The following is a 13,984-nucleotide window of genomic DNA, read 5'->3' as shown; positions in this document are numbered from 1 at the left end:
AGCTCACTTGAGCACTCCGATTGTCAAAATGGTTGTTGATCATAGCGTAATGATCCTCGTAAGTAGGTCCCGGGGGCCCACTCATATACCCCTGTGGTGCTCTCTGCTGGGTAGCTGTAAATGGTGCTCCTTCATGGCTCATGCCAACTCCCGTATCGGTTCCCATTGTAACCCCTTCTCCACTAGCCTCAGCTATGTGTTGGCGTAATTGTTAAACATATACTACGAATAAGAGTTGGCGTAATTGTTAAACATATACTACGAATATGTCAAAATGTACTAGAAAAATAAAATATAAAATATAACATAAACTTTGATTAAATAATTAGCCCTACTAAATACATAGCATTCAAAGTTGGGCATTAAAGATTATAAATCAGGATATATACAATTACACCGAGACTCTAAAACGGTAGGACTATTTTCCAAAGAATTGACAATGTTAACATCCCACTGGCTCCAATTGAACAAGTTTACACATTGATAGGATATATACCCCGGTATTGACCACCAGGTACGTCCATGCTTTCGTTTACAAAAGGGTCGGGGTCAAAGCCAAAGATGGCGGGTCAAACCCGCCCAAACCTTGGGCCTATAAATAAGGCCTTTCGCCTCTAAGTTAGGGTTCTTCTTCCACTTTCCTCCCCTACACACTCTCTCTCTCTCTCTCTTTCTCTAAAAGACATACTCTCTCTCTCTCTCGCTCGCTCTCTCTAAAAGACATAAGAACAATTACGAACGAAAGGGAATTGAGACTACTTTCTCGTAACTACCTTATTGTTGTTCTTAGACAATCTATGTAAATTAGTACTATCATTTTGGCACCTTCAGAGGGGCTACAGAGTTCTAAATGCAAAGGGGTCAAATCCAAGCATTCAAGCTGTCGGGCTAGTGCCCCAACCACCGGACCACTCTGCTTCGTTGTTTATTTTCTGCGTCTATTGCAACTGAAGGGATCCGAGGAAGACCCGAGGCAAAAACCCGAGGTGGTGATGGAGTGCAATGGTGGTTTGGATGGTAGGGGTTGTAAGAATAGGTATATGGTTGGGGTGGTGATGGGGTATGTTGGTGGGGATAATGGTAATTTTGGGAATGTTCATAAAGATCATCATAAAAGTCATAACCATGAGAGGTCGTATTTCAAAGGATTAATCTAGCATTAAAAGCACAAACACAAGAGAAAGACTTTGCAACTAAAAGTCGTTGCAAGTTAGCTCAAATGCAATTTCAATTTCAATATTTAAGAAAAGAATGAGTAAGACACACAATGTGCAATTGAAATAAAAACAAATATGGAATCACAAGTCAACACAATGGACAAAATGATGGAAAAAACAACACAATGAATTCACAAGGTAAAACAATGGAATACAATGGACAGCAAGTAAAATAAAACAGGCACATTAGAACTCTTATCGATACACTCCAAGATTGTCATAGTAAACACACTTTACCTAGCACCTATTGCCATCCCCAGCAATGGCGCCATTTTGATAAAGCTATAGTATACGTGGTGGATGGGGAAGTATAAAAAGAGATGTGGAAACCCCGAGTGTTAAACTCAAGGATGGCAAATCGGAGTAAGCAAAATGCAATACAATCAATTGTCACAATGTCTCAACAAAAGTGAACTAGGTGCAAGAGGATGGTATGGGAACATTGATGCAAGCATGGAAGGCAAGGAAGTAAAGGAAATATGCAAATATATAAAACGGGGATTTGGAAGGAAATGATTCATGATCATGCATTCATTGGTCTCAAGGTTGACAAGAGATGGTGCAAGGCAAGCCTAACCAAAGGGAGAACTATGGCACCAACACTAAGTCACGTAGGACTTCTAGCAAACACTAGGTGGGCGTTTTACCTTCTCCTCCCGGGCCAAGCCCTCTCGGATCATAGGACGGGGATTGCAAGGGCAAGACTATGGAGACTCCCCCACTCTCACACTCCTCTCTCATTGGAGCTCTCAATGAAAGAGAATCTATATGCACACCTCTACAACATAGGCATTCAATGTCAAGAAATACATCACGTCTCGTCATTTAATATATACAAAATATGGATACACAATCACAAATCAAATCAAATCCAAATCTAGAAGTCTTGCAACTCATCATTATTGATAGATTGAAAACCCAAATTGAAGATAAAAAAAAATATAGAATTGAAAGCTAAGAAAGAGAATGTTACCTAGTCTTCAATTCAAATGTGAGATACAATCTTCAAGAGTTGTTGGGCAATGAGTGTCTAGCTAGATCTAACCCTAATCTAGAGAGAAAGTATGTAAAATTAAGCTACAAACCTATCCAATAATGGAAAGTGGTGATCTCCCCTAAAATAATCCCCCTACAAGCCATTTAATAGGCTGAAATATGTAATTTCTGTGAAGTGCATGATCCACGTGCCCGTCCCACGCACGTGGGGAAGATGTGTGGAACTTTCTGCTCTCGACCCACTCACTTTTCCCATGCACATGGGATGATGCATGGGTCGAAATTTGACCTTCTTATCTTCATCAAAGTTGTAGTTCTTGAAGTTGCCGTTCAAATTCCACTTGAATCACCTCATTTGGACACTTCTATCTCAAGATATGCTCCAATTATCGAACTGTCGCCGGAATGCCCTATAAATGACAATGTTTTGCTCTTTTCATAGGATCAAATTGTTGAAACACAAAAGTTGTGTCTGTAGAAATATAGCTGTTGAAGTTGTGTAGGGTTGTGTCTATTAGGATTGTGTCTCTTAGTCTGTATATATTTATCTATTGTCTCCTCATTGAGACAAGCAAGTAATAAAAACTTCTTCTACATCTTCTTTCTCAACATGGTATCAAGAGCCAAAAGTCAAAATTTGAAATTTTTTTTCCGGTGAACAGTATGTTACTGTTCATTTGAAATTAATTTTTCAAATTACTTGCTATTGGTGAGATATTTTATCAAATTAGTACTATAGCCGCCTTACCCATCCTCCGGCGACCATTACCCATTAATTTCCGGTCGCCGGAATCTCCTCCACGCGCCACCGCGTCGCCGGCGCTTCGACACCACGCGCCGGCGCGTGAGGCCATCTCCGGTGGCTTTTTCCGGCGATATTTTCTAGATCGTATCGTCGGCTCTCCTCCTTTCCTTCCGTGCAATCAGATTTATTTTTGGTCACGATGTCTTCCGTCGGAAATTCTGATAATTCGGGTACTATTTCTCCTGCCAATAATTTATCTACTTCTTCGAGCTCTGTTTATGTGCCTAATCTGTCTGGAAACCCGGTAATCACTTCTGAAAGATTATGTGGTTCTCAAAATTACCACTCTTGGTCAGATGCCGTAGAATTATGGTTTATGAGCCAAGGTGTTGTTGACCACTTGCAAAAAGAAGTGGATATGATACCGGAAAAAGAAAAGACAGTTTGGCGAAGGTTAGATGCTCAACTTTGTAGTCTCCTTTGGCAGTCTCTTTCTCCACAATTGTTGCCTTTATTCCGGCCCTTTAAGACATGTGTCGGGGTGTGGAGTCAAGCTCAATCTCTGTACACTAATGATGTCTCTCAATTCTATAATGTTGTTGACAATTTGGTTAACCTAAAGAAAGATGGTATTGATATGGAAACTTTTCTTGGCAAAGCCCAAAGTTTGATTGCTGAGTTTGGTACACTCATACCTATTGGTGGTACACCCGCAGAGCAACTTACCCAACGAGAGAAATTCTTTGTCATACTTCTCTTAACCAAATTAGGTCCAGAATTTGAAAGCATCCGGAATCAAGTTCTTGGAGGCAACATTGTCCCGGGGACAACCGAGTTGTTCAAACGGCTCTTGCAGGTCACCTCCATTCCGGGTACTCACACATCCACTACCGAACAATCTGCTCTAGTCACACAAGGAGGTCGTGGACGAACTAACAATCGTGGTGGACAGAAAAACACTAGAGTGTGTGATTATTGTAATAGAACTGGGCACACACGAGATCAGTGTTGGAAACTTCATGGGAGACCTGTACGTACGCAAGCAAGTGTTGCTCAATCTCAACCTGGGGAACCAAATTCTCGAACCATTTCCGCTGCTAAGTATGAAGAGTTTGTTCGATTTAAAGCCACTCCCAAAGCTTCTGGTTTAACTCTTGTAGCCTACACTGATGGAACTCATACTGCCCTTGTATCACAATCTGGCCTGAGCGGACCATGGGTTATCGATTCAGGTGCCTCTGAGCATATCTCTGGTAAGTCATCTTTATTTTCTCATTTCACCAAGTCTAAGTCCCTTCCATCTATTGTTTTCGGTAATGGGTCCAAGAGTACGGCTACTGCAATTGGAAAGGCTTCCCCCCTTCCTACTTTGCCTCTCTCTTCAATTCTTTATATACCTAACTGTCCTTTCAATTTAATTTCTGTTCATCAACTTACAAAATCTTTGGGCTGTACGGTCACTTTTTCTTCTGATTCTGTCATTATGCAGAACCGCCGTTCGGGGAAGACGATTGGCTCGGGGTATGAATCAGAAGGACTTTATCGATTATCTACCCCAAACCCTTCTACAGTTTGCACTGCTACCATTCCTCCTTCCCTTGCCCATGACCGACTAGGACATCCTAGCCTTAAAAAATTACGGCAACTTGTCCCTAGTTTGTCTCACTTATCTACCCTAGAGTTTGAAGCCTGTCAGCTTGGCAAACATTCTAGAACATCGTTTCCTAATCGTGTTAATAAAAGAGCTGCTTTCCCTTTTTCCTTAGTTCATACTGATGTTTGGGGACCTTTTCGTTATAATTCAATTCTTGGTTTTAAATATTTTGTTACCTTCACTGATGATTTTTCTCGTTGTACATGGGTCTTTTTAATGCAAAACTGTTCTAAAGTACTTAATGTTCTTCAAAAATTTGTTAATGAGATAAAAAATCAGTTTGGGGTGTCTATTAAAACATTACGAAGTGATAATGCTGGAGAATACTTTACAACTCCTTTATCTAACTTTCTTGATTCAGCGAGCATCCTCCATGAGTCATCTTGTCCCGATACTCCACAACAAAATGGGGTATCTGAACGTAAAAACCGGCATCACGTTGAAACTGCCCGCACCATGATTCTCCACTATAAAGTCCCTCCAGAATTCTGGGCAGATGCTATCCTTCATTTCTGTTATTTAATAAATCGTATGCCTTCATCTGTTTTACATGGTAAGATACCTCATAATATTTTATTTCCCGATAAGCCTCTTCATACTCTTCCTTTAAAAATTTTTGGGTGCACCTGTTTTGTCCGGGACACTACCCAGGGCGTGATAAATTTTCTCCAAAATCCTTAAAATGCATGTTTATTGGGTACTCTAGGTTGCAAAAGGGTTTCAGATGTTATTCTCCTGATAAGCATCGATTTTATGTATCTTCTGATGTTACTTTCTTTGAATCAACACCTTTCTTTTCGTCTAGTTTACCGACCTCCATCTCTCATTTTCCTAATGTTCTTCCTGTTCCTACTTTTCAAGGAGGGACCGAGGTACATTTACCTCAAGATCTGTCATCACATAGAAATCCTAGTCCCTCACCTACTGAACCTCTTTTACAAAACAACGGTGTTACCCCCTTTCCTTACACTTATCATCGCCGCTCTCGACCACCCGCGACAGTTCAAATCGATGAAATCCCAACTGATTCATCTCTCGAGCTATGTATGCCCTCGAACCCGGTTCCGGCAACAAGCTCTCCTATTGCAAGTCGTGTAGGTAACAGGTCATCACGAAATCCCTTTCCCATATACAACTTTATTTCATATGATCGTCTCTCACCTTCATATAATGCTTTTATCACATGTTTATCTTTTGTTTCTGCCCCTAAATCTGTTAAAGAAGCCCTTTCCCACCCTGGTTGGCGTCAGGCTATGATTGATGAAATGGCTGCTCTTCATTCATCGGGAACTTGGGAGTTAGTTTCATTACCCGAAGGTAAAACAACTGTTGGTTGCCGATGGATCTATACTGTGAAAGTTGGGCCCAATGGACAGGTTGATAGACTTAAAGCTCGACTGGTAGCTAAAGGATATACACAGGTTTTTGGGATTGATTACACTGACACCTTTTCACCAGTAGCTAAAATTGCTTCGGTCAGAATCTTTCTTTCTATGGCTGCCGTTCATCATTAGCCCTTGCATCAGTTAGATATTAAAAATGCTTTTCTGCATGGAGATTTAGAGGAAGAAGTCTACATGGAGCAACCTCCTGGGTTTGTTGCTCAGGGGGAGAGTAACTTGGTTTGTAAGCTCAAACGTTCTCTCTATGGTCTAAAATAATCTCCTCGTGCCTGGTTTGGACGGTTCAGCATAGTAGTGCAAAATTTTGGTTTAAATCGAAGCAAAGTTGACTATTCCGTCTTTTATAGACATCAACATGGTAAGAGCATTTATCTTGTTGTATATGTTGATGATATTGTCATTACAGGAGATGATGTTGAAGGAATACAATTGTTGAAACAACATCTATTCCAACATTTTGAAACAAAAGATCTGGGGAAGTTAAAATACTTTTTGGGAATTGAAGTAGCACAATCCAAGCAAGGAATTTGCATATCACAAAGAAAGTATGCATTGAATATACTAGAAGACACAGGTATGATGAATTGCAAACCTCTTGACACTCCTATGGATCCAAATATCAAACTCCTACCAGACCAGGGGGAGCTTATCCAAGATCCGGGAAAATATAGACGATTGGTTGGAAGATTACTTTATTTAACTGTAACTCGACCTGATATCTCTTTTGCGGTAAGTGTTGTTAGTCAGTTCTTGGCATCTCCACGAGAAAGTCATTGGGAAGCTGCCATTCGGATTTTACGATATATTAAAAAATCTCCAGGCACTGGTTTGTTATACAAAGACCATGGAAACCTTGAAATTATTGGGTACACAGATGCAGATTGGGCAGGTGCATGGGATAGAAAATCAACATCTGGATATTGTATCTTTCTTGGTGGCAACTTAATCTCTTGGAAAAGTAAAAAGCAAAATGTTGTTGCTCGATCAAGTGCAGAAGCCGAATATCGATCTATGGTCGTTGGAACATGTGAACTTGTGTGGTTGAAAAACCTCCTTACCGAACTGCAGATTTATACAAAGGAGTCCATGAAGCTCATTTGTGATAACCAAGCAGCTTTGCATATTGCATCAAATCCAGGTTTTCATGAAAAGACGAAACACATTGAAATTGATTGCCATTTTGTTCGAGACAAAGTTACTTCTGGAGATATTACTACATCTTTTATAGGCTCAAATAATCAATTAGCTGATATATTTACTAAATCTTTAAGAAGTCATAGGATTGAATACATTTGTAACAAGCTTGGTGCATATGATATACATGCTCCAGCTTGAGGGGGAGTGTTGAAACACAAAAGTTGTGTCTGTAGAAATATAGTTGTTGAAGTTGCGTAGGGTTGTGTCTATTAGGATTGTGTCTCTTAGTATGTATATATTTATCTATTGTCTCCTCATTGAGACAAGCAAGTAATAAAAACTTCTTCTACATCTTCTTTCTCAACACAAATGACTCCTATATATCTCAGAAAACTGTCGCCAGAATGCCCTCTAAATGAAAATGTTTTGCTATTTTCATAGGATCAAAGGACTCCTAAATATCTCAGAAAATGTAGCATCTTTGGCCCTTATCACCTAGCAATTCTATTAGGATCAAAGGACTCCTAAATATCTCAGAAAATGTAGCATCTTTGGCCCTTATCACCTAGCAATTCTATTCAGCCCCGCTAGTAGAACTGGCCTAAACCCGTGCCGGTCTTAAGCCTCGGTTAGCTCAGGACTGGCCCCAAGCTGAGCCTGGGACCGGGCTTCTTGTGGGCGATCCTGGACTAGGCTCGTAATTTTTTAACATATTGATTTAAATATATAATTTTGTTTTTATAAATTGATATATTTTGTTTGAAATAAGATTTGGACCCTTAACCTCATTGTTACTAATTTAAATCCTTTCCAATTAAACTACTTTAACCTCTTGATACATTAATACTAATTAGAATATACATATATATATATATATATATATATATATATATATATATATATATATATATATATATATATATATATAACGCGCGCGCACACACACACACACATACACATTACACACAGTGGTCACACGCTTTTCTAAAATTAATATTTTTGTTAAAATAATATTTTAATTATATTAATCTAAAAATTTAGAATTAACATTTATAAATGACGTTAAATACATTTCAACTTATAGGCTTGTACTATTAAAACTTTATATAAGATTTAATATTATTTAATAACTTATAAATATTATAAAATGTAGTCTAGTTTATAATGTTCATTTGATTTTTACTCACTAAATTATGTTAGATTAATATATTAAAAATTTATAAAATACTTTAAAATTGGGTTTGCTTTTAATTTATGGAGAATTGTTGTGAATAGAAGTAAGAGGCTGTAGGATTAAGAATTTGTGTGTGATAAAAATAAATTGAGTAAGGGTATTTATAGGGTAAAATGATAAAAAAAGAAGAAGAAAACTAAAAAAAATTTGGTCGTTGCACTGGCCGAGAAGCGAGAACAGTAGTAGCCTCTATCAAAGGCTAGGCCTAATCTATCCTCTGGCAGAGGCTACATGCAACATGCAACGGCCAAACATATTTGGCCGTTGCACATTGCGGGGCTAAGTAGTAAGTAACAGGGCCAAAATTACTTTTATTATATATATATATATATATATATATATATATATATATATATATATATGCTTTTAGCGATGGCAGCAAAGCTGCCATGCTTTGCTGTCATGGTTGTGTTTACCCGGGCCTAAGCACAAGCCTGGGGCGGGCCCGTGCCTGGGCCGGTTAGGGGCCTGAGCCGTGGACCGATTTCATGTTGGGCCCAGAAGTTTTTTTTTTTTTAAAAGACTTGAACTAGCCTTTAACAAGCAATCGTTATACCCTGCAACACGGCGCACATAGCATTGTGCGCCCCACGGCTCCCAAAACAACGTCGTTTTGTTAAGTTTTGTAGGGAGTTGACGCAATTATGTACATTATGTTATACAATTATGTACATTTTTTATACAATTATTGTTGACTCAAAATATTTTGTCAAAGTTATGTGCAAAAAGAATTCCAGTTCTATAAAGGAATATCAGTACTAAGAGGAATAGTTATTGAAGAATACTAATTCTAAGGGGATTTGTTGTTGAAGATTTTCTAGTTCTATTTTGATTAGGAATAGTTTGTTATTCACGAATCTGTTAGGAATAGCTACTATAAATAGGGGATGTCCTTTATTGTAGATCTCAAGCATTCAACATTAATCTTGTGAGGTACAAGAGTCTTTGAGAATAGGATACTAAATTCCCCTAGAAAGTAGTACATGTGTTTAGGTTTCAATAGTTTGGTAGGAAAGATCATTCTATTGTGTAATCTCAGGTTCCAAACAGTGTACTTTAAATATTGAGCTTTTAGTGGATTTAGGCAAGTTCTCAAATTGAGAAGTGCCTCGCAGATTAGGGTTGTTTACCCGAACTGCGTTACAGATTGTTTGTGTTACACCTTCAGTTTCGGTGCTGCGCTTTACAAATTTTCAATTATGTATAGTTATTTATATAATTATGTACATTTTTTTATTCAATTATGTACATCCGAAACATGGAATTTATGTGTATTATGTATTTTTTTAGATTATGTGTATTATCTTTTCAAAAAAGAGTATGTGTATTTTGTTATACAAGTATGTACATTCTAGTATATAATTATGTCAATTTTCGAAAACATGAGATTTTTTTTAAAGAAAATTAACAGCCGACACAGGAAAGCGGAATTTAAAAAAAAAAAAAATCCAAAACGACGTCGTTTTGCACCGGGGTGCACAATGCAATGTGCACCCAGGTGCACGATATAAATTGCCCTTAACAAGCCGGTTCAAGTTCAAGCTAAGTCCGGCTCAGGCCCATGTCCACTTTTTTTCGGGCTAGTTCAGGGTTGGTTGGACCTTAAACCGGCCTATGGCCACCTCTACCTGCTAGACTTGCTCCCAATCATTTCGGGACCAACAGTACCATGCTTCTTGTAACATTTTTCAACTGTGTGGTCGAGTGTACCACAGAATGTGCATTTTGGCACAGTTTTTCCACTATTATTATTATTGTCTCTCCTTTTATTATTTGATCATGATAGAACCACAACAATTTGTTTAGTTGCAGACCACACTTCATTATTCTTAATGGCATTATACTGAATCAATTCATTACTTTTGTGATTAATAGAGCCATTAAGTTTCCTTTCAAATTTCAAAGCCATGTTATAGACTTTGCCATAGCAGGGATTAGATCCAAGACAAGAACACCAGATTTAGTGGTTTCAAAACCATCATTTAGACCCTCTAAGAATCTGATCACTTGATCATCTTCCCATTCCTTTTTGATTTTGCTCACAAGAGTGCTTGCACACCTATGCATGCATTCGTACATAGGAATCATCTGCTCCTATAGAGCGTTCCATTTTGTAAAGTATTCATTAATGCACTTATTACCTTGTATGTTTATGAAAATTTCATTATAAAGCTTTGCAATTCTGTGAGGATCATCAGTTCGAGAGTATGTACCTATTTCTAAAGTTAATCCAAATATCTGATGCTTTTTAGAAGTATAGAACACTTTGCGTAATGCTGGAGCTCAGCGATTTGAGAATCCAGGAACACACTATGGTGTTATTGCATCTCTTCCACATCGCGTATCTCAGATCTGTTTCTCTTGACTAGCAATTGTTCTATAAACGAGACCGAACTTGTTTTTGACTTTCAAGGACATCTTCATTGATCTACTCTAGGATGCATAGTTGTGTTCTGTTAATGCAGGCGAAACAAGCAGTTACACCTTGTTATATATGCATCACAGTTACAACTGTCACGCCCCGCTTCTAGGACATGACCCGGCCGTATCGCTACACGAAAGCCTGTAACAATACGAAGCCTAGCCATATATACCTCTCGGAACCTTCATAACAACACTTTAATACATAACAATTCCTCACTTTTATGGCCAATATAAACAACTAGTTCTTCCCAAAAACTCACCAAATCACCACTATTAAATATTTACAATCAAGACTAGCATGACAAAATGCATTACAAGCACCAAAACCAAGCACAATGGTTTACCAAAATACAAAGGGTCAACGGGAATATCCAAAAGAAACAAAAAATCTGTGATAAGCTCCAATAGTAGGACTAAGTCTCCTAGTTTCCAAAAGTCACCTTCGAGACCCCACCACTTGTGCTCGTGCTATTCACATGTCCTTAACTACTCTGAAACATGAGGAAAAACAAATACAAATAATGAGCTAATGCCCAGTAAGTGGTACTCCTCTCAACCCCGGATCAAGTAACCCCAATATAATACAAAAAGCTTTAGAGTAACAACTAGAGGCAAAACTTGATCTTTAAACCATATCGAAGTCATAATATACTCCATCATACAATACATAAGCTCACAAAACAAGAAACTTTAGCTACATGGGCATCAACAATATTTCATAACAAAAGACTTTCAAAAGCACAAATCATTCCTTAACATATGACCCATTGGCAACCTACAACCACCATTATATTTTGTGGCACATGCCATTATTGGTATAATGGTCCAAAAAGACTCGACGATTCGGAATGAGTCAGGCTCGACGATTCGGAATGAGCCGGATGGAACGTTCCAACAAATAATTCAAAAGACTCGACGATTCGGAATGAGTCAAACTCGACGATTCAGAATGAGCAATTAGGAACGTTCCAAGCCAAACAAAACAAAAAACAAAATGTAGGTTGCCTCATGAGTTCTATCAAATGATCCAAATAGTTCTTATAATCAAATAGCCCGATGTAGCAAAAATCATTTCTTTAAAATCACGTAACAAAGTACCTATTTCCAAAATAGATAATAAGTTTATCAAACTAAGAAATATGCAAGGTATAAACCATTCTCAAAATAATAATTTTCTTAGTACATAACTCTTTAAAAATCATAGAATGATTTATTAAACCAAAGTAATTTCAAAGGGATTGAAATGGCTTAGTTGGAAAAAAACTTAAATTAATAAGCAAGAGGTTAAGAGTTCAAGTCTCACTTTAAACAAATAATTCATTTTGTAAGCATATATTACATATATAAAACAAACATAAGTCATATATTACGTATGTAAAACAAACATAAGGCCTTTTTAGCAAAGCAGATTCGAACTCTAGACCAACTGCCACTAGCACAGTAGCCATAAACCATTCAACCATCACTACACATGGTGTTAATTCCAGTTCAGATTAAATAAGACCATACTTTCTGTCCAGAAACACAGTTTACAACAATTCCAGTCCAGATTACATAGCAACGTTTCTAGTCCAAAAATACGCAGCTCAAGCTTCATTATAACAATTCGGAACACAAGCTTAATTTATAGTATAGGGTAAAAATAGTTTTGAGAGGAATAAACACTTACCTAAAACATCCAAATCTTAGCTATTTAGCTTGCCCAAATACTCCTTGTCAAAATCCCTAATATTTTCAAATATCAATCTTAGGGCTCCAAAGATAAATCCACTCATAAAGAGTAAAAGATAGAGGTTAAACTCACCTAGAATACCCAATATCTTAGAGATCTAAGCTTGAAGAAGATGGAGATCCAAGCTTCAAGGTTTTCCCTTCCCCTAACTCTCTCTAATTAGCTCTCCTTGTCTTCTTTCAAATATGATGCTTATCCAAGACTCATGTGGTTCCTTAACCTTTAAGGGTAAAGAAGGGTAATTTGGTAATTTTATCCAATATCAAAATAAGAAGCTTTGACTTGTTGACTTCACTTAATAAAACTTAAGCATAATTGCATTTATAAGAAATTGGGTATTACAACAACATAATGAAATGAACTAGGATGAATAGAAAAGAATTCTCTTTGACTGTTAAACAATTTCATGTTTACTTCATCATTCTCTTTAGACTTGGTTCTTATTTCACATAAAATTGACCATCCAAAGTACTAAAATGTATATTCTATGTACTTCAATTTCCACCCCTACTTAACGATAATAATTCTAATGTAAAAGAATAAAAAATAAAATGAGAGAAATACCGTTCGCCAAAGGATAACGAGCACATGCTCGCTGCCAGGCCCATTCATTCTTATTTTGAGGAGTCAAAAACAGCACTTTTCCAAGCAAGCTCTCATTTTATCTCATAGTTTCATACAAGTATGAAAACATCACAAAATAGCAAGATATACAAGCTGAAAACGGCAGGAATTTTCAGAATTTTGACCTGGATTTCAGAATTTTCTGGGGAAAAATGGTAACACATTTTGGCACAAAATTTTGCAGATATGTAGTTCATCAAGTCTAGAATGTACACGAAAATTTTCATGTATTTTTCCCGAAAACATTGCTCCAGGCAGAAAAATAATTGGCAGCACACTGCCAAAACTTTACAAATTTTTCTGGAATAACCAAATCATATTTTTAACAAAATCTTTTTACAGACATCAAATATCCTGAGTCTACGTTCTCCAGAAAAAATTCCATGCCAAAAGGAGTTCAAGAAGTATTTTTCACCAATTTAATTTTCAAACTGCGCCGGTCAGAATTTTCAAGCAGTGATTACTTTGTAAAAAAAAAAAAAAAAATCACAATTTGTTTGCTTCAAGCAAACCAACATGATGTGAGTCAATTTTGACTTTTAGAGAGTAGCATAGCATTAGAAAAAAGCAAACCTAGCATTTAACATTTACCTCACTTAAAGGTAAGGTTACAATACCTGCATATTTTCTTCCCCAGATCCTTTATGATATGAGGGGCCTCATATTGCTTGGAATGACTTAGCTATTTCGCAGATATGCATTTTAACCAAATACTCAAAAAAAAACTTCGTGGACATGCAGCGTAAGGCATTAAATATTGTTATGCCTAAAACACTAAATAAATCCATTCATATCAATTAGCACATCTTATAGAAATT

This window comes from Ipomoea nil, unplaced genomic scaffold (genome assembly GCF_001879475.1).
Source record: "Ipomoea nil cultivar Tokyo-kokei standard unplaced genomic scaffold, Asagao_1.1 scaffold1259, whole genome shotgun sequence".
Taxonomy (NCBI): Eukaryota; Viridiplantae; Streptophyta; class Magnoliopsida; order Solanales; family Convolvulaceae; genus Ipomoea; species Ipomoea nil.
This window is presented reverse-complemented; position numbering follows the sequence as displayed.